This window comes from Lucilia sericata, unplaced genomic scaffold (assembly GCF_015586225.1).
Source record: "Lucilia sericata isolate MDLA Ls3-8-SP2 unplaced genomic scaffold, ASM1558622v1 Contig000006F_arrow, whole genome shotgun sequence".
Lineage (NCBI taxonomy): Eukaryota > Metazoa > Arthropoda > Insecta > Diptera > Calliphoridae > Lucilia > Lucilia sericata.
In genome coordinates this window covers 748,919-774,195 of record NW_023994047.1, presented here as the reverse complement: position 1 = coordinate 774,195, position 25,277 = coordinate 748,919, and the positions used below count along the sequence as shown (strand labels likewise).

The following is a 25,277-nucleotide window of genomic DNA, read 5'->3' as shown; positions in this document are numbered from 1 at the left end:
CTATAGCTTAGTCTATAGTCCAGACTATAGCTTAGTCTATATTCCAGACTATAGCTTATTCTATAGTCCAGACTACAGCTTAGTCTATAGTCCAGATTACAGCTTAGTCTATAGTCCAGATTACAGCTTAGTCTATAATCCAGACTACAACTTAGTCTATAGTGCAGACTATAGCTTAGTCTATAAACCAGACTATAGCTTAGTCTATAGACCAGACTATAGCTTATTCTATAAACCAGAATATAGCTCAGTCTACAGTCCAGACTATAGCTTAGTCTATAGTCCAGACAATAGCTTAATCTATAGTCCAGACTATAGCTTAGTCTATAGTCCAGACTATAGCTTATTCTATAGTTCAGACTATAGCTTAGTCTATAGTCCAGACTATAGCTTAGTCTATAGTCCAGACTATAGCTTGGTCTATAGTCCAGACTATAGCATAGTCTATAGTCTGGACTATAGACCACAGACCACAGCTTAGTCTATACTACGGACCATAGCTAAGTCTAAAGTACGGACCATAGCTTAGTATATAGTTTAGACTATAGCTTGGTCTATAGACCAGACTATAGCTTAGACTATAGTCCAGACTATAGCTTAGTCTATAGTCCAGACTATAGCTTAGTCTATAGTCCAGACTATAGCTTAGACTATAGTCCAGACTATGCACTAATTCATAGTCCAGACTACAGTCTAGACTATAGCTCAGACTATAGTTTAGTTTTTACTTTTTTGGAACAATTACACATTTTTAATAATTTTTAATAATTCACTCTAGTAGTTTCTTTTAAGGTACTTATTCGGTTCTATATACTTTGTTTTTGTATTCATTTATAGAAAAAAATAAATGTTTCTAATATGATTAAATAATTTTACGTCCTTAGAAATTCTAAAAATAAATAAAGTAATCAATTTGCGGGCAACCACACGAAGGACGATAATAAAATATAAAACAGAAAATACAATAAATACATATTCCATGGAAAAATACTCAATTTTTTTATACTATGTGCATATCAGACTAACAATCACGTTTCACATATAAAAAACAATCAACAAAGTATTTTTCTATAAATTTTCTTCTTTAGTTTTCAATACCGAGTACTGTAACACAATGGCAAAATAATTGTAAAAATAAAAATCTTTATGTGACTTGTAGTTAGAAAGAAGCAAAAGATATTAGTGCTAAGAAAGTCTTATAAATATATATATATTGATTGTACGATGTATTTACTCAAGGTATGAGTGTTTGTTTGTTAAGATCTTTTGCCAATAATGCCCCAACCGCAATAGTTATTTGTCTTAACGTGGTTTTAACTTGTCTGGCTGTAAATCGCATCATTTCTTCCGCTTAGGAAATGAACTAAAGTCAAGTCTGTATAACGACTACAACACAAATACTATTTCTATTTCTAATGTCTACAAAAAAAAAACAACAACAACTAGCAGTGGTGACAAATGTTTTACTGGCAGCTAAAAATTGTTATTGAAAATAAAACTACTATAGCAGAACACAGCATGAATTGAAATAAAGCAAAATATCCTCTAAGGAAATATGTTCGTTATCTATGACAATCAATAGAAGAAAATGGATTAAATTTTATTACAATCTGTTTATTTATCTATTGAATTATTATTAATATTGCTAATCCATGACTGAAATATGAAATACATATAAAAATAGAAATAGCAATAGCAATAACAGGAAAATATTATTATAAAGTTTAGATTTTTATTTTCATTTTTTTGTAAGAAAACTATTATTTTAAATTGATTTTATTTTATAGTAAAGAAAGATTTCGTTTTTTATGGAAGAATGAAATATAAAATCAGACATGAGGGCGTATGATTATTGTGTGAAAAAAGGTGAATTAAAAAATAATCATACGTAGAGGCGTACACTGGTTTTGAAAAAAGGTTAGAAGATAAAAGATAATAAACTTTAAGGTAGAATAGAATACATACATACGTATTTAAAAATATTAGGGAATGATTATTGAAAAGATAATATTAAATTTAAAAGTTTTTTCTTTAAAAAAATTATATTAAAATTTCCCATTTTATTATATTTTCCCAAGATTTAATGTTAAATTTTCCCTTTTAAATTCAATTTAAGACTTCACGCTTTATTTTCATTTTTCTGTCAAAGTTTGTCTTGTTTTGCCAATTAAAAAGTTTTTTTTATGTCTTTTAAAAGTTCATAAACTAAGTTTTCTTTAAATTTAAATCATTTTATATGTATTCACAAAGCAAGAAAAACAAGTAAAATAAAACAAAAAATTTCAATTACATAAAAATATATTATTTAATGAGATCCACAGCACATATTTTGACAAATAATAATTACACTACCTCGTTTTTTACAATAGATATTATACATAAACAAGTATTTGATATACATTTTAAACAATCATTAAGCTTTTGACTTTTGACAAACACTGTTCAGAAAAACAATAAAACAAAAGAGAAGAAGTTTACATATTTTACATAAAAATTACACATACATGTACTCGCAAAAGCTTACTAAATAAACAAAACTACAACAAATATAAACAAAACTGTAAAATATATATAAAAATACAAAATCTACATATATAATATTTTTATACATATTTAACACATACAAAAAGACTAGTAAAAAGAGGATACCAGAGCAGACATGACGAGAAATGCTGGTTATATATAGGGTGAACAGAACACTGACTACAATTTGTATAAAAAGTGACAACAACAGCAACAAATAACAAAAGAGTAAACAAAAGTTTTTAATAAATAAATAAACAAAACACTTACACTCGTAAGCCAAACAACAATATTTATAACAAAAACAACTACACTAACAATAACATCATCACAGTATCAGCATTCAGAGTGTCAGAGTACACAAGTCTATTGGCCCTGTCTATCTTTTTAACCATTCCATTCATTCATGCATTGTTTGTTTCTTTAACAGACAGTTTTGTCTTTTTGAAAATCTTTGATATTGCTTGTTATTTTCTTGTTATTGTTGTTGCTTTACACTAAATTTCATTACATGATATTTATGTACATTTTGTTTGTTTTTTATTAGAGAAATATTAAAATTATGAAAAATTATAATGGAATTTATGTAAATTTCTTTAAGATTTTTATATACATTATAAAACAATTTGTTAGTTTTAACAAGTTTTATGAGCAATATCTTTTGTAAATCCTTAGTTTCAAGTTTTAACTAAGAAAAGTCAAAATTCTAAATTTTCTTTAATCATCAAAAATTTTTCATTTTTGATTTCATTTGATTGACATACCACTATTGGGGTAAAACTGTACTTTCTTATTTATTTAAAACTACTAATTTATCATTTATTTATATTGTTTTCTAAAGAGGAAACAAATTTTGTTAGAATATTGGGTCGTATGATTATTTTGAATAAAAAGTAGGAATTAAATAATAATCATACGCACCCGTAATAAGCAAGGTGCGGATTTCTTCTATTTGATAGATGTAAACGTACCTTAACTCATCATTTATATTGTTTTCTAAAGAGGGAACTTATTGTGTAAGAACATCGTGTCGTATGATTATTGTGAATAAAAACTATGAATTAAATAATAATCATACGCAACCGTAATATACATTTGAGTTAAAAAAGTTTGTTAATATGTATCTGACAAACTATTTATCGGATTGCAACATAATGTTTGGGAAAATTTTAGAGCAGGCACTAAACTTTAAGAAAAATAAAAATAAAGCCTCCAGATGGGACCACAATCCAAGCTATAGACTCTCAAACTAAACTATTAAAGATCAAAAAAATAATAAAAACTTAATTCATAAAAAAATTGTAGTTTTTCTAAAAAATTGTAGTTTTTCTAAACACAATTATCTATAGAACAATTTATAAATAAGACAGTTTCTATACAAATAGAAAACAATTTTTTCATGATTTCTTTAAATCCTTTTTTGAAGGTAAAATCTTAAGTAACTTTTAAATTGAATACGTTTTTTCTTCAATGGCTTTTAAAAATAGAAGTAATTGAAAATGCCCTAAAGTTAATGAATTTAACATTTAGCATCAATTACCAGCTAAAGAGTATACGTATTAAGCTTTTGAAAGTTTAAGTGTTTTTTTTTCATTTTACTAAATCTTAAACCTAAGCAAAGATTTACAACACTTTAATAAAGTAAAAATATTTTTAAGAGAAAATATTTTCAAGTAAAAATATTTGTTGTTATTTTATTTATCACTGTTTACTGCCTTTTTTAACTCTATAGGCATTTACTTGGCTGGCTGACTGGGTAATGGCCAAAAATATGACAATTTGCCAAAAAAAACTTAAAAGCCTATTGACTTTATGGCCTGTGAAAGTGTATGAAATTGAAAATTATGTTGGATTTTAAATAAATAAATTTAGTTTTGTTACAAAAAAAACAACTTTTGAAACAAAAACAAAAGAAAATTTTTTAATTTAATACTTTAGTAATATTAGAGACTTATTTGATATAAAAACTTTTAGAAAATTTAAAACAAGGGGAGTTATTTAAAAGTAAATATATACAATTTACTTAAATGTTAGCACTTTAGAATTTAATAAAAAACTTTAAAAATGCTAATTTATTTACATTTTAACTTTAAACTTTTAGTTGAGTATTAATTGCAATTGCATTATTTATTTTATCTCTCTCTCTTTTTCTCTTTTAATTTAAACTCACAAGGGGATCTTGCTTTTATAAACTGTGGCAAAAGTAAATGTAAACAATACAAGTGTCCTCTTCTCTCCCTTATAACTATATGCATGTATCTGTGTGAGTGTGTTTAATAAATGAAATTTATATGTTTAACTGTAGAGATATGCTAGAAGAGGCAAATATTTATTTTATATACAAATATATACACACATAGAGAGTTAGAGTAGAAAAACTACAACACAATACTGAAATTAAACAAAACAAAATGTAACAAAAAAAGTTGAGTTTGCATTGTTTAGTTTGTATCGAACAACAACCAAAACAAAAAAAAAGGAAAAGGAAACTAAAGTCAAACACAAACAAAATACTGTGTTAAATGAAATTTAACTAAAACAAAGTTAAATACATATAGAGTGGAAAAAAAGTATCGCATACACATGAAAGCACATAAACCAGGTTACAAGGCGAAACATATGTAAATTCATTTTCGGGCTTAAAACAGTGTTATATTACAAAATCCTATAAAACTGTAACACAATTTATTGTATAAATAAAAAAAGTCCAACAACTGCTGCCAGTTTTCAAAAAACAATATTCACCTGTTTAAATAGCAAACAAAAATTTAAAGCAATCACGTCTTAAAAGAATTTTTTTCCAGTTACCCAGCTTTAATTTGGCCATTATATGTCAAAAACATATTTCATACATTTACAAAGTAAATGAGCATCATTTATATACATATATATTTTTTTCTGTTCTCCTTTTCTACTCTTTGAAATGTTGTATACAGCACATTTTTTCTACTTTTGTTTTCCTTTAACCCCGGTCATTTATAACCCAAGTTACTATAAGTATAGTCTTTAACCACCAGCCGTAACTTTTCTTTATCGACTGTTTCATACATTTTCACAAAAAAAAAAACAACAAGAAAACTGCAAAAAGCAACAAAACTTTACAAGGGAAATGCTGTTGTAATTTAACAATGAAAATATTTTTTTGTTTGTACTTCATTTTTTTTCCTTTATAAACCAAAATCAAGAAAAACATGAATGGTTTGCAAAAATTAATTTTCATTTCAAAAAGAAGAAAACTGTCGTTAGCAATTATTTGTTTTAAGTTTAATTGAGAAAAAAAGAGTAAAAATAGCAAAAAACTATAGAGAGAAATAAAGAAAATAGTACTTGGCTGTTTTTTTCTTTAAAACTAAAAATTAATGGTTTTAATCAAGTTTCAAATAACAAACAGAAATATAATTCCTTTAAGAAATAACTGACATCATTAATCAGAAAGTCGTTCGTATAAAACTATATTCAAAAAATGTATTTTAAAATGACAAACATATTTGTATAACAGTTTTGTCGTTAGAAATATTTATGTATTAGAGTTTTTGTTAAAGAATATTTTGTGCAACATAGTTTTTTCCTTGAAATAATTTTTGTATCACAGTTTTTTTTATAGAAATATTTGTGTATAACAGTTTCTTAAAAACAGTTGTATAACACTTTTTTTTACAAAAACTATCTACAGAAAAGTTTGTTCAAAACATTTTCTTCTATAGAAAAATTGATGTATAATAGTTTTTCATTTAGAAAGATATGTTTATAACAGTTTTTCTATAGAAAAATTGGTGTATAACAGTCTTTTTCTATAGAAAATTTATGTATAACAATTTTTCCTTTAGAAAAATTTCTGTATAAAATTTCTGTTTGTTCAAAACATTTTCTTTTAAAAATTGATGTATAATAGTTTTTCATTTAGAAAGATATGTGTATAACAGTTTTTTCTATAGAAAATATGGTGTATACCAGTTTTTTCTATAAAAAAAATTATGTATAACAGTTTTTCCTTTAGAAAAATTTCTGTATAACAGTTTTTCTTTGGAAAAATTGGTGCATAACAAGTTTTCTGTGGAAAAATTGGTGTATAACAGTTTTTTTCTATAGAAACATTTATGCATAAAAGTTTTTTTACAGAAAAAATTATGTATAACAGTTATTACTTTAGAAAAATTTCTGTATAACAGTTTTTCCTTGGAAAAGTTGGTGTATAACAGTTTTTTCTATAGAAAAATTTATGCATAACAGTTTTTTCTATAGAAAAATGTATGTATGACAGTTTTTCCTTTAAAAATTTTTTGTATAACAATTTTCCTTTAGAAAAATTGATGTATAACAGTTTATCCTTTAGAAAAATTGGTGTATAACAGTTTTTTCTATAGAAAAATTTATGCATAAAAGTTTTTTTACAGAAAAAATTATGTATAACAGTTTTTACTTTAGAAAAATTTCTGTATAACAGTTTTTCCTTGGAAAAATTGGTGTATAACAGTTTTTTCCACAGAAAAATTTATGTATAACAGTTTTTTCTATAGAAAAATGTATGTATGACAGTTTTTCCTTTAGAAAAATTTTTGTATAAAAATTTGTCTTTCGAAAAACTGTATAACATTAATGTATAACAGTTTTTCCTTTAAAAAATTTTTGTATAACAATTTTCCTTTAGAAAAATTGATGTATAACAGTTCATCCTTTAGAAAAATTGGTGTATAATAGTTTTTTCTTTAGAAAGATTTGTGTTGAACAGTTTTTCTTTAAAAAAATGGTGTATAACAGTTTATTTTTTAGAAAAATTTATGTGTGACAGTTTTTCCTTTAGAAAAGCTTATGTATAACAGTTTTTCTTTGGAAAAATTGATCTATTACAAATGTTTTATAAAAAATTATAACATATTTTTTTAAAAGAATTGATGTATAACAGTTTTAATGTAAAAAGATTTTATAGAAGAATTAATGTAGACAGATTTGTGTAAAACCGTTTTTCCTTTAAGAAAATCTGTGTTAAACATTTTTTTTTTTTTTTTTTGAAAAATTGGTGTATTACAGTTTCTTCTTTTGAATAATTGATGTATAACATATTTTTAATAGAAGAATTGATGTAAAACAATTTGTTACAGAAGAAAAATTGGCCAATAAAACTTCTTATATAGAAAATGTATGTATAACAATGGTGTATAACAGTTTTTTCTATAGAAAAATTTATACAGCTTTTCATGATTCATGTTTCATTATTCCTCTTTATCTAATTTTCAAAATAATTTATGCGATTCCCCATTACAAAATTGCCTTTTATATAACCTATTTATGCAAATTTCATTTCTCACGTCTGTTTTTAAAGCTAATAAAGAAAATTTATTAATAATTTTATTTCAAAAAAGAACCAAGAAAATTTTTAGATTAAAAATATATGTTAATTTATACAACAACAGCTGAAAATATCCTTGTAAATTGAATTTTGAAATTAATATAAAATACATTACGAACTCACCCCCACCCCACTCAAATCACAATAGCAAATATAACAACAACAATAACAAAAACATAAACATAAATTCTATTCTAATCATATCCTTGAGTTGTGTTGCCTTGAATATCAACAAATTTACGTATTAATTTTTTAACTGTTCATCTTAATGTTTTGCTCGACTACTTAAAAGTAGAATATATGAGTAAATGAGATCTTCTTGCTTTATTTACTTCCCTTTCGCTTTAATGTGTAATGGAATAAGTATCTTATAGAGTGTTTTAATGTATTTAAACTTACACCGTTAAATGTTCTATCACACTCTAACTGCCTCCCACACTCTTTGTCTTTCTTATTTTCTGGCTCATGAAAATGTTAAATAAGCAACAGTAAGGAGTATGGTTGTAGTTGTTGTTTAATGTTATAAGAGTTTGTCAGAACAAAAACAATCAAACACACTTGTAAACTTAATCAACATGTTGTTGCATTTAAAATAACAACGAAAATGTCGTAAAAGTTTTTTCTTCTAGTTTTTTTTTTTTGTAAAGATTTCCTGTTCACCAGGAAGTTGTGCAAAAAAAGCAGAGAAATATTTTCATTAAAGAAAGTATAAATATGTAGGGGTGCATGTGTGTATTTTAAATTGTGTATGCTTAAGCTTGAAAATTTTAAAACTTTTTTATATGTATTAGTGTGGGAGTGAGTAAGTGTATGTATGTCTACTACATTTAAGTAGTTGTTAAAGTATTCTAACTTAAATCTTGCGCCCTTTTCTGTGCAAAAAAAAAAAAACGAGAAAAGAAAATGACGAGAAAATAGCAACCAACATAACACGTTTGCTTTGGGGAAAATTTGTGGATAAATAACAGTCAGCCACAACAGTAGACATGTGTTTGTATGTGTAAATTATGTCTGTCTATTTTGTGGTTCAATATTTTATCACGGCTTCCTTACAATCTGTACACAACCATATGTCAGAGTAAAATTCTTTCCTTTTTTTGTTGTATGAATTTCCCACACACACACCACATACAAACTCGCTTGGTATTTACTTACTAAGGTAAGTGTTTAAGGTGGTATACAACCTTAGACAGACATGCCACATACATATAAACAGGATGCTGTTGCTAAAAGAACCTTGTATTTAAGTTCTACAAAATGTTGTGATATTGAAAACATATATAAGCAGATATTGCAAAGTATTAAAACTTTTCAAACAGTTATTAAGTAAAATCTAAATAAAGCAAGTGACTTTTAACCAAAAGGATAGTTATAACCATGGTAAATATGAAAAATTCCTGTTTTTAACATATAGTTTACATTCCTTTAAATCACTGCCTCTATTAGATCACATACAAGCATGAACACATCATGTACTAAACGTGTATGAAGGTTTAACTAAAATAAAAGTTTACTTGTTTGTTTTTTTTGCCATCTTCTTTATTTTGTAATTTATTTTCTGCTCGTATTAATTATTTTATCGTGTGTATTGCAGCAGCAGCTCATGGTACGCATGGAAAAAAAGTGTTGCTTGATAATTAATTTTGATTTTTTTTTTCTTCATTCATTTTTAATTTATGAAATTTTCAAAAGAATTTCATTAATGAAAACTCATTTCTGGTTTTGTGCTGTTTTAGTTGAAATTAATTTAGAATTTTTTTTTAAATTTATTTCAATGAATTTTAATGAAAATTTCAAAACAATAAATTGAATTTCATTAGCAACTGAAATGTTTAATAACCTTCGCGACAGTTTTTTTTATAGAATATAAATGGAAGATGCATGCAACTGCATGCATGTTTTGTAGTAGATTTATAAAAAAAAACTAAAAAAAAACTGTTATACACAATTTCTCATACAAAAATATTGATATACACAGATCTTACTATAGAAAAAACTGTTATACAAAAATTAGTTTATACAAAAAAAACACTATTATAAATTTTTTTTAAAAAATAAAACTGTTATACACAATTTCTTATGGAAGACCCTATTATACACAAAATATTTATAATAAAGAAGGTAAATATTTTTAGAAAAAACTGTTATACAATAAATTGTAAAAAACTGTTATACACTAAATTTAAAAAAAAAACTGTTATACACTAAATTGTTAATTTTTTCTATCGTAAAAACTGTTTTACTCAGAATTTTCAATAGAAAAAACTGTTATACACAAATTTTGTTTACAGAAAAAACAGTAATATTTCAAGTTTTCTGTATTATACAGCAATTTTTCTATATAATAAATAGTTTCTCTAGAAAACACTCTTACACACAGAATTTTCTTTAGAAATAAAACTATTATACACAAAATTTTCTTTAGAAAAAATTGTTATATAACAAATTTTCCTTAGAAAAACATTTTTATACACCAAATTTTATAGAAATAACTGTTATACACAAATTTAAAACAATTGTTATACACAAATTCTTCCATAGAAAAACTGTTAAACACAAAAATTTTCCACTGAAAATCCGTTTTGAAATTTGTTTATAGAAAAAACTGTTATACACAAGATTGAAATAAAACTGTTTAACACAAATTTTCTATTGAAAAAACAGTTTTGCCAAACTGTTTCTATAGAAAAAACGGTTATACACAAAATTTTCTTTAGAAGAAAATTGTTATACACCAAATTTTCCTTAGAAAAACTTGTTATATTCAAAATGTTATAGAAAAGAACTGTTATACACATATATACCAAAATGTTATATAAAAAAACTGTTATACAAAAATTTTCTACACACAATTTTTCACAAAATTTTCTCTAGAAAAAACTGTTATACAAATAAACAATGGATTCTATAGAAATACAAACTGTTATAAAAAATTTTGCTATATACACATAAAATTGTTTCTATAGAAAAAAAACTGTTATACACAAAATTTATTTAGAAAAATTTTTTATAAATCAAATTTTCCTTAGAAAAACGTGTTTTACTCCAAATGTTATAGAAAAAACAGTTATACACAAAATTTTCTCTACAAAAACCATATAAACCATGTTTTTATGGAAATAACTGTTATACAAATTGTTTATATCGAAAAAAACTGTTATACACACATAAAAAAACTTATATGTTTATAAAAAAACTTATATGGAAGTTTTGTCCAAAAAAAAATCTTACTTTGCTGTAGGAAACTGTTATATACAAATTGCTCTATAGAAAAACTGTTATACTCAAAATTTTTTCTTCATAAAAAAAACTGTAATACACAAATTGTTCCATATATCTCTACAAAAAACATATAAACCATGTTTTCTACAGAAATAACTGTTATACACACGTTTTTCTATAGAAAAAACTTTTATACACACATTTGCCCATAAAAAAACTCTTTTACTTTGCTGTAGGAAACTGTTATAGAACAAATTTTTTTTCTTTAGAAAAAAACTGTTATACCCGAATTTTTCCATATATTTCTATAAGTAATAGTTTTTAAATGCCTTATCATTTCCCTGTTTGCCAAAACTATAAATCTCTATTAATTTATAAAACAATTCCTCTTTTTCTTCCCCTTCTACTGTGTTCATAAATATTTTCTCCCCATTATTTTTAATCTATTTAGCATCATAAATTCATCTTGTGTTATTTTTTTTCTTTTTTGTACTATTAACATTCCTTTACGTTAATGATGACGTTAGTGTCCAAAAAAACATATTTTAATTGAGCCTCCTCCAACAGATGGCTCACCCTTTTGGAAATTTATATGAATATTTTGCAAAATAAAATCAAACCAAAATGCGCACACAATAATGAAAATATAAAACAAAAATATTCCATTATTTTATTTAAGTGTGCCTCAATGACAAATGGGTTTTTCCCCACCTTCTAATTAAAAACAAATTAAAAAAAAAGAAAAAATCAGAAAAATAATAGGCAAAAAAGAATGTTGAAAGCCTTAAAATAAAAAATTATGAAAAATTTACTAATATACTAAAATTTTAAATTTTATTTATTATCAATTCAAATATATTTTGTTAAATTTGTCACTTACTTAAGGTAAAACTTATATTACTCTAAATTTTCAGAGAAGGGCATTCACATATTGTGTTATTTTTCGAAAGAAAACATTTACCTCGTGACAAGTGTGTGAAAAAATTTGGTGACATTTATAAATCAAAAAGGAAAATTATTTGAAAAATTTTCTTTTTTTTTTCGCACAATCTACAAAGAACACACAAGAGGTGACAACCCAAAAAAGAAATACATATATGAGTGACAGATAAAAATAATTTCCAAAAAAACATTTATGCTAAATATAAATTTAAAGAGTAGGAACTATAGGTATACAGTGACGTTTCAAAAAAGAAAACACAAACACAGGCAAATAAATAAATTAGTAAAGAACACAACTAAATCATTTTCTTGGTATTAGTGTAATTTTTAATGAGTTTGTTGGCACTAGTGGTAGCATCAGCAAAACAACCACAACAAATAATTCAGTAACAGCTCAATTAAACACGATGACAATTATTTGAAATACAAAAGAAACAAAGAAGAAGGAAAAAATTTGACAGACGTCATTGACAGCAAACACAAAAATGACATGTGTATATGTATTACAAATTAATGAATGAAATGTTAAGTATGCTTTTTTGTTTAGCAGCTGGAAATTGTTTAAATAAAAAGAACTATTTATTTCTGAAATTGAGGTTTTAAATTTTTTTTGTAATATTTAAGAGATTTAAAAACTTTTAAGAAAATTAGTTGTCACTTGTCTAAAATAATATTTTAGAATCAGTTACCAAACTTACAGGGTTATTTTAGCACAAGACATTGGTACTTATATGTTGTATTTATTGTAAACTTGTGTATCATAAAAAAACTAAATTTGTCTGTCTATCCGTTATTTATGTGAGACACGTGAATGACATGAAAACTTTTGTATTCGCTCATGTTTGGTTAAAGTTTTCTTTAAAGTGCCTTAAGTGTTGAATCAGATAAAGTAAAAGAAAGAAATTCAACATGTTATACTTAAAGGTAGAAAACTGTTAGTAAAAGAAATATATAAAATATATATTTAAAAACAAATAAAACAATTAAAAAGAGATTTTAAAACTTTAAATACTATTTGGAATTAATTTTAAATAACAAACTTTATTCAGCTAAAAATTTGTTTTAGATTTTCAGAAATTTATAGGTAATGTTGGTTTTTACAGTATTTGTTTAGTAAATAATGCCATTCAGCTGTATAAATTATAATTCAGCTAAGTATTTTCATTGTAATTATTGCGGAATATGGTTTTAGACAAATCAAAATAACAAGAATACCTATTCAGCTAAAAAAGCTTCTATTCAGCTACAAATATTCCTTAAACATTTATAGCAGAATATGATTTTTAAGGTGTTTATAACAAAATTATTGCCATTAAGCTGTAAAAAATGTAATTCAGCTAAGAATTTTGTTAGGCGAATGAAAATTATTAAAAAAAACTACAAAAATTAAAAAAAAAATGTTTTAATATCCTATTCAGCTATAAAAACTGCAATTCAGCTAAGAATTTTCACTCAATTTTCAATTTTCACCCTATTCAGCTATATAAACTGTAATTCAGCTAAGAGTTTTCATTCAAATAATTGCTGTATATAAATAAAAAATAATTTAAATAACAACGGTTGCTATTCAGCCAACAAAACTTCTATTCAGCTAAGAAATGTTCTAAGTTTCTCACATGTTTTAAGCAGAATATGAATTTTAAGACATTTATGCAAAATTTATTGCTATTCAGCTGTAAAAATTGTTATTCAGCTAGGAAATTTTCTACGAAATTCAAAAATATTTTAAAAAAGTAGCTATTTAGCTGAAAAAACTTCTATTCAGCTAACCACGAAATTCAAAAATATTTTAAAAAAGTAGCTATTTAGCTGAAAAAACTTCTATTCAGCTAACCATTTTTGGAATTTTCTATGAAATTTTTAATTTTTTAGTGCTTGTATATAAAAATGTTTGTTATTTAGCTGTAAAAATTACAATTCAGCAAAGAAATTTTCTTAAAATTTTACAATTTGATAGAAGTAATTCTATTCAGCTGCAAAAAATACAATTCAGCTGAAGCATTGTGCTGTAAGAATTTCAATTCAGCTAAAAAGTGTTCTAGAAATGTTTGAATTTTAAAGAAATTTGATCAAAAATTCTATTCAGCTGCAAAAATTTTAATTCAGCTGAGAATCTCTTTTCTAAAATTTATAATTAAAAATTGTTTATAAGACATTTGATTTAAAAATTTGCAATTCAGCTAAGAAATTTTTTAAAAATAAGTACAAAAGTATGTAAATAAAACCAAAAGTTATTCAGCTAAGAAAATTTAAATTTTCTAAAAGTTTTAGCAATGATTAATAAGCATCCCATATATATTCCTAAGTCTTCATAAATATAACATATTCTTGTGAATTTTTAATATGTACAATTTATGTAACAACACACACACACACTCAGTCTAAACACTTTCAGTATATTTATGCAAATAAATGACACAACAACAAAGTTGTTGAGTAAAAAGTACCCTTCATTTTATCTAAAAAACAAAACATTAAAAACACACGGTGTGTCCTTTAAGTTGAACAAGGATTATTATTCAAATCATGTGTACTTATGTAAAACTGCTTATATTTAAACAGTGTAAGTTTATCTCTCCGTGATATAAAAAAAATTCTTATATTAAACAAGTAAATCCCTTTCAAAGGCTAGACGTTACAAAAATATGCAAATTTAAAAATTTTAAAAGTTAAAAAAACAATAACTTGGTTTAATAGCAAAAGCAGCCTTTTATTTAAACAGCTTTTGTAAAGATAAACCACAAAAAAATATCGTGGTTAAATGGTTTTAATAGGCTTTTTTTTTCTTTTTAGCCACAATATAAAACATATCTCTTTTATTCGTATTTTATAGGCAGTAAATAGTTGTTGTAAAACAGCCCAATTAGATATTTGGTAAACAAAATACTACATCCGTTTCCTAATTGAGGATTTCTTGCAAAAGAATATAGAAGGAGCAGAATATAGAATGTAAAGCGAGGCAAGTAAATAACAAACAGTTAATGACTGGTTAATATAAGTGTAATCGTAAAAAAGACGGCCAATAATAATAAAACAACAATATTTAGCTTAATAAAATGTAGAAAATAGACAAACACTGCCAACAAAAAACTGATAAAAGTGAAAATGTCTGAGTAGGTGGAAAAGGAAAAATAACTAAAATAAAATAAAATTTAATCCCTCGTATATGATGGTCTTAAGTTATATTTCAGTCAACATCAAATAACATGAAAATCCCCAGATTATGTTACTGGCTTACAAAGAACGAGTGAGCAAAAAAAACACAAAATACAAATAATAAAAACTAAATTTGTAGTAAAACATTCAAAAAGTGTATTTTCTTAGTCTTGTTATAACTACAAGTGGCAGTATCTTTGAAATGTATATAAGAAATAGACAGAAAGAGAGTCGAACTAGCAGACAAACAGACGTTCAACGTTTTGACTTTTTTGCATTTCACTCATTTGTAGCAGAACATATGAATTTGTACAAAGTTAAAGGTACAAGCTTATGCTAACTTTTATTACACAGTTTTACAGTAAGTGTGATAAGAAAAGGTGCTCGAATAAGCATTAATGCTTAATAGACTTTTCTATTATTTAGCGAGGTTTTTACAAACAATCAACAAGCTTTTATAACCAAACAATAGCATTAATGTCTAAAAGCTTCTTGAAAAAAATCCAACAATTAAAAAAGCTTTTAATTTGTACTAAAATTTCGATTCCCAATAAAAACTTAAACAAGAAACTTTTTATAAGATATACTTTAGAAAGCTTTAGAAAGATTTTTACTAAAATTGCTTCACAAAGCTTTTTACAAGTTTAAAAAGCTTTTTCTTATCAAAGCTTTGGCTTTCAAAAGAAACATTTATAAAAGTATTTTACGCAGCATTTGGTACCAAAACGGTTAATAAAGATTTTAAAAAATTTAATAAAATATCAAAAAGTTTTTGCCAAATTTATACAAAAAAGAGCTTTGAGATGTTTTTCCCAAAATATGCTTTAAAAGCTTTTTATAAAAAAAGAACTTCAAAAGGCTGTTTACAAAAAGAGCTAAACAAAAGAGAGCTTTAAAAAGCTTTTAAAATCATTAAAAAACATTATACAAAAAACTTTTTACAGAAAGTGCTTTAAAAGCTTTTTAAAAAGAGCTTTGAGATGTTTTTCCCAAAATGAGCTTTAAAAGCTTTTCATAAAAAAAGCTTCAAATTTTTACAAAAAGAGCTTCCAAAAGTTGTTTACCAAAATAGCTAAACAAAAGAGTGCTTTAAAAAGCTGTTTCCAAAAATCATTAAAAAACATCATACAATATAACTTTTTACAGAAAGAGCTTTAAAAAGCTTTTTTTAAAAAAAGCTTTTTTTTTAAAAACTTTGACATTTTCTTCCCAAAAAGTGCTTTAAAAGCTTTTTATAAAAAGTGTTGGCCGTTTACAAAAAGAGCTTGAAAAAGTTATTTACCAAAATAGCTTCAAAAGCTGTTTACATAAATTCGTGAAAAAGCTTTATTCAAGAAACATTTCTACAAAAATAGCATTTAAAAGATTTAAAAAAAGAGCTTTAGTATTTTTTCAAAAAGAGCTTTAAAAAGCTTTTTATAAAAAAAGCTATAAAAAGCTTTTTACCAAAAAATTTTACATTTTATCAGAAAAAAATTATTGAAAAGTCTCTTCTTTATTTTGCACTTTACTGTAACTATTAAAATGTTCTGCTTTTGCACAAGGGAGCAAAAAAAAACGTATGTTTCTACGTATGCTTCTTCGTATGTTACAATCTTGTATTCACTGTTTAGTTGAATGCCTCATACAGATTCCCTAACACTTTAATCCTTTTTATTATACTCTACATCATAAAATGCAAGTAATATGAGGTAAATTAATACACAGGAGACACAAATGGCAAATGTACAAAGTACCTCAAGTAAATGAGAGACAAAGAGAATAATTGGAAAAAGTGGAAAACTAAAAAAAAAATGAATTTGTATAGAATATATGATAAACAAATAAGCAAGATTTACACAAACTTAAGAGTACGTTGGAGTATAAACATTTTTTTCCAAAGCCAATTATGGGGGAGTTTTTTTTTACAAATTTAGAGGATTTATTAAAGCTTTTTTGTAAAAATGTGAAAATTTATTAGAATGTATTTTTAATTTAAGAATATCCTTGATAAGATAAAAGTTTGTCTTATTTTTATTTTAATTTTTTAATCTTTGTAGGTCATTTAAATTTCTTTGTGGTAACACAAAAAATACTTTTTTAACTTTTGCCACAAACTGTTGACTACTTATCTAAAACTAAGTACAAAAAAAAAAAAAACTTTAACAAAAAAAAAGCAAGTCATACTTTTAAGTGTAGTAAGAAAATTATATTTGCTCAATTGCTTAAAAAAAGGAAATCACCAGGAATAGCCTCAAATATACAATTACAAATACAAAATTACCTTGAAAATTATTAAAGGAAATGAAAAAAACTCAGTATTTACTTGTTCATACATAAATATTTTATCACTTTACAAAGAAAAAAAACTTGTTTTTCAACTTTCTTTATTTTCTTTAGATCCCTGGGTGGTTGGTGTCTGAATTAGGAAATGACTTGGCAATTAAAAACAAAACTCATACACAAAAAGCAGAAGAATAAATAAAAAGAAAAATATATTTATGTGTATATGTTTTTGTATACTATAGAACTACTAATCTTAAGAAATCAAAGAAATGAAATGTCAAAAAATATACATTATAAATTATGGTATGCTTTCAGGCGCCATCATGACTAATGAACATGTTTTTCTTTCTACAGTATTTATGTTGCTGGCTGTTTTTTTTTTTTTTTTGTTAAAAGTGTGAGTGAGTTATTGTTTGAGTTAGAGAGTATGAAAAACAAACAAAAAATCTCCCTTCAAAAAGAAAAAAACAACTACTTACACAAAGGCTCAGTGGAAAATAAAGAAAAATGAGCTAAGTGGTGTTTTGTAATTACAGACATTGATCCTTTTTTTCACCAACATATTGTAATACAAATACATTAATGCTGTTAACATTAAAAAAACAGTATTTTTTACGAACTAATTAGGCTGTACTTTTTTACAAAGATAATTAATAATTTCTTAAAACGCCTAAGGATAAAGGGCCTTATTATACTACTCTCAAATACACTCTGTCATTTAACAAAAAATAAAAATATCCATTGTTAGTTAAGAAAAACAAAACAAGAGACAATAGTTTTTTTTTTCTAAATACTTCCTTAGACAAGCTTTTAAATACAAAAATAAAGGTTTTCCTGCTTCACAAAAAAAAAACCAAAAGTTTCCTTTAAGCTTACTCCCCCTCCTATACTACCTCTCTATAGTACTAAGACGTCCTTCCTACCAGAGTTTTTGCTTAAATAAATACATAAGAATATAAAAATAAATTATAAATGCTTTTTAAGTCTGTTAAAAATATTGCTATTCATTTCACCTAACAAAAACTACTACTATTATTTTTTTTTTTTTGCTTCAAGTTTTCTAGTTTTAGTTAAAGTTTTTGGTTTTGTTTTCACAGTATCATGTCCTAAATAAACACATTTTTCTACAGCATGTACAACTACAAAAAATATGTATATATAAACTTTGCAAAACTCTAAAGAAAATGTATTATTTCAGTTACATTTTTTGCATATTTTTGTATAGAAAAGAAAAAAGATTTAAATACTTCCCAGCAGCCTGTTAAAAAGGCCTGTGTAGACAAATGCTGTGGGCTGTTATTTATTAAAAGGAAAGGCTATAACTGTTAAGGAGGGGGTTTGTCTTAAAACAGAACATAAAGTATTAAAAACATATTTTGTTTTAAAAGGAGGATTTCGCTCTCTTTTCAATTTTAAAGTATTCAAATGCGAGGGTTGTTTGTCGAAGTTAAAGATCAATAATCAATTAAAAGTGGAAAACATGTTTTAGAAATGTTTTCTTGAGTTTTATTTTAAGTTTTTGTTAGTTAAAAGCTTTTTTATTAAAAACTTCATTTAAATAACCGTTTAAAGGTTATGTTGGTAAAAAGCTTTTGATTATTAAACGATTTTTTAAAGCTTGTCAGTAAAAAGTTTTTAAAGCTTTTTAGTCAAAAGTTCAGTGGAATGATCTGACAGCTTTTTAGTAGAAAGTTCTGAAAGTTTTTGTTGGTTAAATGTAAAAAACTTTTTTAAACTGTTTTTGTAAAAAGCTTTTTAGAATTATGTGAAGTACTTAGCTTTTTTGATTAAAAGCTTTTTAAGTTTTTTATTAAGATTTTTTTAATGTTTTAGAACCGTTTCTTGAAGTTTTATAACTTTATTTGAAGATTTTGTTAGTTAAAAGCTTTTTTATTAAAAAGTTGTTAAAGCTTTTCAGTAAAAGGATTAAGATTTTTATTTAAATAGCCGTTTAAGGTTAAGGTTATGTTGGTAAAAAGCTTTTCAATTTTTATTGTTAAACGATTTTTAAAGTTTTTAAAGCTTTTCAGTAAAAAGTAATTAAATCTTTTTAGTCAAAAGTTCAGAAAGCTTTTTAGTGGAATGATCTGACAGCTTTTAAGTAGAAAGTTCTGAAAGTTTTTTTTGGGAAAAAAGCTTTAGATTAGTTAAATGTAAAAAGCTGTTTTAAACTGTTTTGTAAAAAGCTTTCTAGGATTTTGTGAAGTACTTAGCGTTTTTGCCTAAAAGCTTTTTAAGTTTTATTGTTAAGATTTTAATACTGTTTTAGAAACGTTTTCTTGAAGTTTATTAATTTTATTTAAAGATTTTTGAAGTTTTTAAAGCTTTTCAGTAAAAAGTTTTTAGTTAAAAGAAAACTCTGTAGATGAATGATTTTAAAGCTTTTTAGTAGAAAGTTCTGAAGGTTTTTTTGAAAAAGCTTTAGTTTAGTTAAATGTAAAAAGTTTAAAAGTTTTTGTAAAAATCTCTATAGGTTTTTGTGAAATATGTACTTAGCATTTTTTGTTAAAAGCTTTTTAAGATTTTTTTGATAGCTTTTTTTAAAAAAACTTTTTTTTTCATCTTTTTGTTCATAATATTTTTAAACTTTTTTAAGCTTTTTAGATACACATTTTTTATAAAATTTGTAGTGAAGAACTTATTTAAGCTTTTTTGTTAAAAAGCTTTTGAAAATTTTTTAAAAAACGCAATCAATTTAATAGAGCTTTTATAAAATTTGTAGTAAACAATTTTTTTTAAGTTTTTTTTTTCATAAAAAACTTTTGAAAATCTTAAAAAAAACGCAATCAATTTATGAACGCTTTGCTGTAAAGCTACTTATGCCAGATTTCTTCAGAAACAGTCTAAATTGCAAAGCTACTTGATAAAAGTGTAATTTTTTCTAAAAAGCTTTCTATAGCATTCTTGTAAACAGATGTCTATACGTAAAAAGGTTTCGATACCAGTTTCGATTACCAATTTCTTTGTAAAAATCCTGTTAAAGCTTTTTCTAAAATTTTATTGATAATAAATTTGTTGAAATTTTTGCCACTAACAAAAGACAAAATTTATTAAAATTTAAAATTCTGAAATAAAAGCTTTACCAGAAGATGAAAAATTGCTATAATTTTAAAAGTTTTATTTCAAGTCTTTAACCACTCTCGTTCTTTCCATTAAAGTTTATTCTCAAAAAAAGTTTTATTTTACATTTTATAACTTTAAGCTAAATTCATAACAACGTCTCTGTGTTAACAGTACTACCACTCATAGATAGTAGATAAGGAAAATAGATATAAACTGTTGCTTTTTCCACTTGGCCGAAATAATGCTTTGTAGATTATTTTATATATTTTTTTCTTATAAACTTATTCTATCAAATATTAAAAGAAAAAAACTTTTAACAAATTTTCTTACTTAAAAATGTAGCATCTATCCTAAGAAATTGTTCATGTAGATAAAATAAGAAAAAAAAAAACTAACAACAAATTATAAGTTCAGAAAATTTAAACAACACACAACGAAAAGATACTAAAAGTAACGTAAGGATACATGTTTAAAGTACAAAGTTTAAGATATTTTATTGGCAGGGTGGACTAATGTTGGTTGGAAAAATATTTTTTTGGGGGAAGATTTTTGTTGATATTAGGTTTATGATGAACGGTGTAGGGGGAAAAACAAATATTTAGTTACAAAAGGTGTTGTTAACACCTGTGCCACAAGCCACTTATTGATTAGCTTTTTTTCAGGGCTTCCTGTTTGTTTTTTTATGCCAAGTGCTGGGGTCATTTCAACTTCAGCCCTATAAAAACAAAAACTTATGCTCTGGAGTATAATTTATACATTAAATTAATCTTAATCAATTCTTTGGCAATAAAAATCTAAATGTGGAAAAACGCACACTTTTATACTAACACATATTATAGCTTACATTAGTTATAAACGTAACTGGTTACGTATGATTAATATACATTTTTTATACATATTTTTGTATAATTATGTAATTTTTTATTAAAAACATAAAAAATACTATATTTTGAGCATTTTTAAGCACAAGTACCTTTTTTCGAAAAAAAAAGAAAATACTTTCAGATAAAATTTTTCATTTTATTGTTTTTAATTTAACATTCAGGTTTCATTTGTAAAATAATGTTGAAAAAAAAAGGAAAAAAATAAATATGATACGTTATTTTCCCATTTTAACTTTTAACAGAACTTAGCCACTACATTTTTATTCTGGAAAAATGTTCATATAAAATGTAGAAAATACCGTAAGTTGCGTTAAGAGCGGTTAAAGTGGTAGGCCATAAACTACACTATTTCCCTAAAAAAAATTCGGTTTAAAAAAATAACTAAAAAAGTAAGCAAATTGAAATGATATTTTACTTAATAAATATTCCCCCTAGACTTGCACAGCATGTCCTTGTCTTAATTAATTGCTTATCTAATTTGTAATTCATTATGAAACAGTGTTTCGGCTGTCGTTGACTGCCACTACTTTGGCTGCCGTTGCTGCTGTTGCTTTTGAAAGCCTTGGGCATAATGTTATACAGTTCTCTGGTACATTGAATTTTTATATTCATACATTAAATGAAACTTTAAATTATGAATTATAAATATTATATATAGAATTTTTCTCATTTTTTCTCTGTGCGAATAAGTTGAAATAATATGGTTTCTTTTGTTTTATTGTGTGAAATAAAAATAAAAAAATATCAGCTCTAACCCGTTAGTAGCGGAAACAGGGATGCCATTTCCGCCGTTTTTTGTATGAAGTAATTTTATGTTTAAATGAAAATTGAAATTATAATTTAAATTTAATAATGTAAAATAAGCACACAGGCAATACAGACAATTGTTTAAAAATTAATGAATTATGTAATATATATGTATAATGTGAAATTCATAACAAAAAACTTTATTTATTTAAAAACGAATTTTCAAACAAAGCTTTATTTCAAAAAGTATTTTCATAAAAAGTTTTTTTTGAAAAAGCATTTTCATAAAAAGCTTAATTTGAAAAAGCATTTTCATAAAAAGCTTAGTTTGAAAAAGCATTTTCATAAAAAGCTTTATTTGAAAACGCTTTTCATAAAAAGCTTTATTTCAAAACGCTTTTCATAAAAAGTTTTATTTGAAATAGCTTTTTGTAAATAGATTTGAAAACGTTTTTTTGGAATAAACTTTTTTTTATAAAAATATGTATTTAAAAATTTTTTTACAATAAGTTTTTTTTGAAAAAGCAATTTTCATAAAAAAACATAAAAACCTTTATTTGAAACGCATTTTCATAAAAAGCTTTTTTTGAAAAAGCATTTTTATAAAAAGCTTTATTTGAAAAATCATTTTTATAAAAAGCTTTATTTGAAAACGCTTTCCATAGAAACTTTTATTTGAAATAGCTTAAATAGATTATAAAGCTCTTTATTAAAAGTTTTATTTTTTTCTAAAACCATTTTGTTAAAATATTCCCCTAAAAACTAACTTTCACTTAATGTTTATGAAAGCTTTTTTTCAAAAAGCTTTACAGAAAACGTTTTTTTTATGTCTATCAATTCGCATATGAGTTGTAATCAACTACCCAAGTTCCAAATTGAAAAATTACTGAGATATAAGCTTAGAACTACAATTATATTTGAAGACATATATCGAATACTAAGTTCTGTACTTAGAAAATATCCTAAATCAAGCGAACAAAACTTTACAACAGAAATACCTATTTGTTTAGCACTTTCGAGGTTTGGATTGAGCAAATAATAAAATTGCTAAGAAAATTTTTGGAAATTTGAATCCCTTTAGTTGGACTTAATTTAAAGATTTATATAATTTTAAATCTTGTTAAAAAACTTACCGAAAATCCTTCAAGATGAATTTAAAAATAACAGCAGAAAATAGAGCAAAATTTGATACAATTACAGCATTTACCAAACGAAGTGTAGTGTTGTAATAATTTCATTGTGGAAAAAGTTTTCATAAAATTTGTTCTTCTTTAAAAATGGATTTCTTGAACTTTTTCTTTTTGAGTAGCTGTAAGAGAAGAGGGAAGATATTATTTAGTTATAGTTTTAAAGAAAGCTTTCAGACAGCTATTGTTTGTATTCATAAATGTGTGAGCTTTTTTAAGAGTAAAGGCAAGAAGCAAATAGAAGATTCGTTTTATAAAACTTTAATAAATTTTAAATTTTACTATGAATAAGACCTTAAAACATATTATAGACAAATTGTCTTCTTTTATCTTATGAATACCTGCTATTTACACAAAGATTTTACAGTTTATGTTATTTTTTTACATTTTGGCTAAAGCTGTTAATTAAAAGTAAATATTTTGCTTAAAAACAGCTTCTTAAAAAAAATTTAAAAAAAATAAAATAAAACTAAAAGAAATATTTGTTTAAACCACAAAATGAAAAAAAGAAATATATTTAAATCCTACTTGATCTTAAATGAAACCACAGAGAAAAAACTGTAAACACACCCTTGTCCAAAGGACATTTTTTCTTTTTTTCTCCCAACAAAGAGGGTTTTTTATAAAACAATTAAAAAAATGTTTTTTATTTGTTTGGAGAGGATTTTAAATTTTTATGGTATTTTTTGTTTATAACCTTGAAACATTTTGTTATATTAAAAAAAAATCTTTTGAAAAACACCTTTAGCGTAAACTTGTAATCTAGACTAATAACCAAGGACTTTAAGGCCAAAAGCAGAAGAAAAAAACTTGACAGTAAGCATTAGAGAGAACATCAATTAACATAGAATAGACAGACAGTTAGGTATTCAGCCATAAAGATGAATATACTCATTAAGTCATGGCCTCCTGTTTCCCTAGTACTTTATACTTGTAAATTTTCATGTGTCATTGGTCTTGGAGTAAAGCTTTCATGCGTCTGTTAATGTCATTTGAAATCATTATTTATGTGGAAAAATTTGTATTAATGTTTTTGAAGTTTATTTAAATCCAAACATTAATGATTTTTTTGCCAACTACAAAAAAAATGTTAAAAAAACATTTAAATATTTTACGTTTTGCTGTCTTAAATGACAGATCCTTTTACAAAACTCAAGTGTATTTTTTATGAAAAAAAAATAACAAAAAACAATTTCACAAAGACACTAGTTCTGGCAAAAAAATGTATAAAAAATGTCACTTACAAATTGGGGTCATCATCAACACATATTCACTTCTGTTTTTACATACAAACAAATGCATATTGTTTTTCAGTTACACTTTTATGTGTATGTATGTGTAAGAGTAAATGATTTGTTTTATACAAGTTGGTCTTGCGTTTAGCACATGTCAGTGCTTCCGTTTCAAATGTCAGTTGACATTTATATTTTGTTTGATGAGACTACTTTCATTTGAAATACCCTACTTAACAGAAAGAGTGCATAAAACTTTAATAAATAAAATGAAACAGTTCAGCCTGTTTCATTTTATTTATTAAAGTTGCTAAAAAAGTACTTTATTTTAGCCTTGGCTATCACACAAGTACTCAAAAGCATTCTAGTTGTAAAAAGTTGTCATTAGTTTAAATAGCAGGCTCTTATTCCTCTTACTTTTCCCTTTAAGATATAAAACTAACCTATCATATGAAAAAACTGTAGCGTACAAATTCTCTGTCAAAACCAAAAATAAAACATTCTAACTTCCTTCTTCCTTAACAAACATATAAACCTACATTATTATTATTTTTTTTTTTTTTTTTGTTTGCTTTAACATTTTTATTTTGTCGTTACTACTATTGTATTTGATCTCATTCTGTTCTGCTGTTGTTTTACACATCCTTTATAGGCTTTCTCTCTTCTTTATTTGTATCCGTTTCCGTTGGTTGGTTGGTATATGTGTTGT

The 25,277-nt window shown here is 24.8% G+C and overlaps 2 protein-coding genes across 13 annotated transcripts in view; one reads left to right on the top strand and one right to left on the bottom strand.

Annotated features, from left to right (window-relative positions):
* The window catches only part of LOC119601645 (alpha-ketoglutarate-dependent dioxygenase alkB homolog 7, mitochondrial), a 118,425-nt gene that overhangs the window by 33,588 nt on the left and 59,560 nt on the right, over positions 1-25,277 (bottom strand). For 3 of the 4 annotated variants that reach the window (XR_005231257.1, XR_005231256.1, XR_005231258.1), the window contains exon 5: positions 23,283-23,458. The exons of the other annotated variant lie outside the window; for it this stretch is intronic. The gene's annotated coding sequence lies outside the window, so the exon portion shown is untranslated. The remainder of the gene's footprint in view (positions 1-23,282; positions 23,459-25,277) is intronic. 4 annotated transcript variants of the gene reach the window in all.
* Positions 1-25,277, top strand: part of LOC119601592 (voltage-dependent T-type calcium channel subunit alpha-1G) — a 98,036-nt gene that overhangs the window by 15,509 nt on the left and 57,250 nt on the right. The gene's annotated exons all lie outside the window — the stretch shown is intronic.